Source organism: Apium graveolens, chromosome 5 (genome assembly GCF_009905375.1).
Source record: "Apium graveolens cultivar Ventura chromosome 5, ASM990537v1, whole genome shotgun sequence".
NCBI classification, from domain to species: Eukaryota; Viridiplantae; Streptophyta; class Magnoliopsida; order Apiales; family Apiaceae; genus Apium; species Apium graveolens.
The window spans coordinates 284,880,096-284,885,148 of record NC_133651.1 but is presented as its reverse complement, the minus strand read 5'-3'; the positions used below and the strand labels follow the sequence as shown (position 1 = coordinate 284,885,148).

Sequence of the window (5,053 nt, the reverse complement as noted above, 5' to 3'; positions counted from 1 at the left end):
GTGCCAACAACAACCGATGTATAAGAGGCGATATCTATTCTACTTTTGCTAGTAGTGGGATATCTGATTGATATATTTTAGGAGGCAGAATTGTATTCCATATCAATTAGAATATATCTTGTAACTGTGTACTATATAAACACAGCTTAGGGTTACACTAGATGTGTTATCATTATCGAGAAGATTATACATTGTAACCTAGCAGCTCTTAGTGATATTTGTTCATCACTGAGAGAGAACAGTAGTTCATATTGTAACAGAGTTTATTGAATATACTTGATCTTTGTTACATACTTGTGTTAAATTGATTTGATTGTATAAACACTATATTCAACCCCCTTCTACAGTGTTGTGTGACCTAACAAATGGTATTATAGCTATTCTGTTAACACACATACAGTAAAGATCCAAACAATCATGTCTAGAGAAACACAAACCCCAACTAAGCCCACCAAAACTCAAGAAACTCAAAACACTCAAACCCACAGTCGATATGAGACTATTAGGGTTCTCATACTGAGACCTTCTGAGTATCCCATACGGAAAGTGAAGATGGCTATGTTTCTGGAAGTTACAGATCTAGAATACCTTGATAGGATTAATAAAGGACCATATAAGTCTATCAAGCTCTCTGTTGCAGTTGCTGATCAACCAGCAAAGTCCATACCAAAGGAGAAAGGTGATTATACAGCTGAAGATATCTCATCTATTGCCAAGGATGCAAGCACTACGTCATAAGTGGGCTATTATAATGCCCAAATGGTGTTAAAATAGGCCCCAAAAGTATTACAATAGGTGTATTGTAACACCAGGGGGCGTTACGTATACGAGCATTACAATAGACACCCTAATGTAACACTTCACTGATCTATTGTAACAGAGAGGAAAAAGTTACAATAGGCACCTACTGTAACACTAACATGCCCAAATATAACGCAAAATGAGTTATACAATAGCTTGATCAAGAGTGCATAAGTGGGACCACCTGTGGGTCCCATATAACTTATTGTAACAATCTGTTCTATCAATTGTAACACCAGTCTTTTTAATTAAGTAATAGTAACATTTGTAATCTAACACTAAATTAAAACATACATTACACTATAATAGACATATGTAACATTTAATTTTAAAATTTGAAATACATGTTCAGTTTAAAATCTACAATACATATCCAAAATGTTACAAACACCACATAAAATTACAACAATATGATCAATCAATTAACCATACTCCAAAGCATATCCAAACTACGACGAAGGTTATTAATACTTTGCAGCTATGTTGATCCCCTTCTTCCCATAACAAATTCTTGGCTTTTGCTTCTCCCAATAATCATTTTTCTCTACTTCACCACCCTTTCTTATAAATTTCTATTCTCGGGAGAAATCTGATTCATAACAAAAACAAATCAAAGTAGGTTAGGGAGTAATCAGACTAATTGTGCATACTTAATAGGTTAGGAAGTAATCATACTAATTGCGCATACTTGGAAGTATCAAGAACCTGAAGGAGATGAGGGTGGCTCTCTGGTATTGTGCAAAACTGCAACACCTAAAAGCACAGTTCCAAATCCGCAGAGCACTGAAATAATGTCGCTATCATTTTGACCGGACCAATCCTTTATTTGGGAAAAAAATATCAATTTGTCAGCGTTAAAGCAATATCATCCTCTCAGTAAATATCTTTGATTATCTATGGCACCTTAAACATTATTGTACTTTCCAAAATCGTAAATGATGTGAACATCGCATATCAAAAATTACACGTGAATTATATGTGGCATATATTTGAAAATATCCAAATCAGTGAAAACTCGAGCTTGCCTTGTTTAACTACTAATGGACCAATGATACATGGTCATACCAAAATAAAACTGTGTTTGCCCGGTCACAATTTAAAATCAGTAACTTGACGAACTTCATACAGATCTTGTACCACTCCGAGATCTACATTTGCAGATTCTTCGACGATCTTCTTTCAAAGAATCACGAAGGTAAGCAATTCAACAAAGAGAGATGGAGCTTTTTCATTGTTATCTTGTAAATGAGCATCAATCGAGAGGATGGTTTGTTTATCGGTGGATAACTTATTTGAAAAAGATAGAGAAGGAACAAAAATATACCACTTAAGAAAATTGGTCTTCAAAGCTTCCATCAGTAGCCATGAATATCTTATTGTAAGATGCTTTTAGGCTCTTCCTCTAGTTCCTTATCAAAGCAAAGTAGAAATAAATTTTTACAAATACAACTTAAGGTTAAAAAATACTAGCATCAGTAGACCCCAAAATTAAAAGACTATAATGACAAAACAAATTAGAAGTCTAACTCCAGTTTTGAAGAAAATGGTAACTTTAGAGTTTAGAAGCTATTCAAATCCTATAAAAGGCCAATCACAAACTAATTTCTGTCGGATGGATTACAGATACTAGAAATAAAAACTCTGATTTTTTTTGTTTCCTTCACTACTCTGAAAGATGCACAAACCTTTGTCTACTCTCCTTAAAGAAACCATGTTGCTTATTAATGCCTATAGGATGTTTATTCTTTTAATTTGTTCTGGACTGTTGGCAGTTTAACCAAATCAAGTTTCTGGTCTTACAAGTTCAGGCCTTGTTCTACGATGGAGTAAAGAAGATCATGCATAATGTTGTTAAATCAAACAATGCTCAAGTAAGTTTTTAAGGTGAAGCTAGATGCCGATGCAAAAACAGCTACAACCACCGCAAAAATGGATCCAACCCAATCAAATAAAAGAAGAGTTTGTAAGGGATCAGATTCCATTCATAACAAATGTTAACAGGCCTACTGTGTTTGGTTCAACATAGCATTGTAGCATAGCTGATACCCCTCTTCTTATAGGTGGCATCATTTCAACTTAATCAAACAGGAACCGTAGAGTAGAGCATTATGGAAGTAATTTACCACTTCCGTGATGTTAAAAACTCTAGCATTACCTATATTCGAGATGGGGAGAATTTAAAGAAACTTCCCCTTGCTGTAAATCAACTAAAACTGAACCTATAAAATATGCCAGAAAATTCATTATAGAACATATATGTAGTAATTAATAGGTTAAACAAGCAAAACAAAGATGGGTAACAAAATGCAGCTATGTTAATAAAATTTAAAACTTAAACATTGCAATCTTCACTAATTATCTTCTTGAGCAAACATAGATAGCATGATAATAAGAGAGTTAAACTAAAAAAACACCAATTTGTATGAGCTAATACATAATCAATATATAAAATATTTACATGAATATTAAGAGAGAGTAAAAACTAAAAACCCATCATCTAAATAAAGAAATAATACTTAATAAAGATAATAAAAAGATCCTACCTTGTGAATTAGTAGCAGTTATAATCATAGAAAGGGGAGCTTTAACTTCATGATTGTGTTGTCTGTATATGAGAAGACAACAATCACACACAACACAAGTAGAACTGATTGTAGTTTCAGAGTATAGGCTACGTCTAGAGAAACCTGTTTGCCTTCGAGAAAAAAACAGAAGAAGCACAAGAATCATACTAATAATCGAAAGTTATGACCACCTTGTGGTAGAATGAACACCGAAGGTGGATGAAAGGATGACTTCAACAGTTCAACTAGTTATAAACTTCTAATTTTACCTTTTTAAAGGCAATATAAATTTTGGAAAATTAGAGATGTATATGTATAGTCAAAGTTATCAAAGAGTGGCCTATGAAGGCACTCAACAAGACCTTGTATTTCATAATTGTTCCAATGTTACCAAGACAATGTACAATGAAGATATTGCTTCTTCTCAAAACTAGAGTTCTATGTTAGTGTCTACAATTTTCAAAATCCTTTTTTGAATAGCAGCAACTACTATGCTTCAGTTAGTAAAGTCAATCACTAACAATTTGTACAAAATTAAATCAAATTAAATTAGATAACAAGTGTGTGTGTTTTATACACAGTAAACAGAGAAATTAAGAACCAGGTGCAAAATCAGCGGATTCTTTTAGCCATTTCTGTAGTTTTACATATCAGGAACATTTAAGTTTCTTTTAGTCAAATCACAGAAATACAAAGTGAGATTAAGCCATATAATTGTTGCGACAACAAACTCCTGAACTACAAAGTTCTTAGCAAGTAGACTATATGCGTACTCATTGGAATAATACATGAATATTATTATTGTGTAACAAGCAAATTTCCAACCACCATAGCCCCAACGATAACATTGTTAAGGTGTTCTAGGATATGAGCAAACCAAATCAAAGCTACAAAGGGATGTCAAATTAAAAGGAACAAATATTCAAATTAAAACAAAAGATAAATGCATATAAATTAAAACCAATCAAATTAGAGTCAGAAAAGGCCCAACAGTGATTTAAAAAGTTTAGTGAATTCTCAATTTTAAATCAAGTTTACCTTCTCTGAGACAACAAAAGTAGCTTTTACATCCCCTGGAAAGGAAGAAATCACTCAACCAATTGAGAAACCTAATCGGTCAAAAATCCCTAATTAGTACTCTAATTACTCAAACATCTAACTCAAATACAAATAAAACACTAATCGAAGTGAAGAGAAGAAGATGCTAAGAAGTTCAAAGCCCTGAATATTATCTCCAAATCAAATAAAAAATTAAAAATGAGAAATCTAACCAAAATAAAGAAGAAGATTTTATAATCAGTCAAAGAGAAAAAAGCGTGAGTGTACGTACTACCGGGAACAAGGAGGTTCGATCTTTTGTTTGAAGAGAAATGGAGCCGACAGAGGGGGTTGAGGGAAAGGGTTTAAGAGAAGGTTGGGAGAGATTTATCTAAAACTTTTTTATTTGGGAATGTATAAAAGTGTGTTTTCATTTGGAGGGAAAAATACCGCTCAAATATTTCACTCACTAAATCGTTCTTAATTCTTATTTTTACTTTTTTTTATTTTCAATTATTTAAATTTTATTTATTAAATAGAAAAACAAAAAACAAGTCTTCGTGCTCATGTATAAGAAATTCTTAAATTTGAATTATATTATAAATACATTAGTCATACACCAGTAACCCATAATATAATTTTTATACTAA

General features: G+C 32.5%; 1 long non-coding RNA gene across 15 annotated transcripts; it reads right to left on the bottom strand.

Annotated features, from left to right (window-relative positions):
• Window positions 1-1,090: 1,090 nt before the first annotated feature.
• Window positions 1,091-4,814, bottom strand: LOC141659091 (uncharacterized). 15 transcript variants are annotated; one of them, XR_012549610.1, is made up of 6 exons: window positions 4,696-4,814; window positions 4,404-4,474; window positions 3,345-3,496; window positions 2,957-3,020; window positions 1,490-2,210; window positions 1,091-1,390 (listed from the first exon to the last, which is right to left on the bottom strand). It is a non-coding gene; the product is annotated as an uncharacterized LOC141659091 (long non-coding RNA). The 15 variants fall into 15 exon arrangements; XR_012549613.1 differs by having other exon boundaries at window positions 3,345-3,406; XR_012549618.1 differs by lacking the exon at window positions 3,345-3,496 and having other exon boundaries at window positions 1,490-1,621; window positions 1,827-2,210.
• Between the last annotated feature and the right edge of the window lie 239 nt (window positions 4,815-5,053).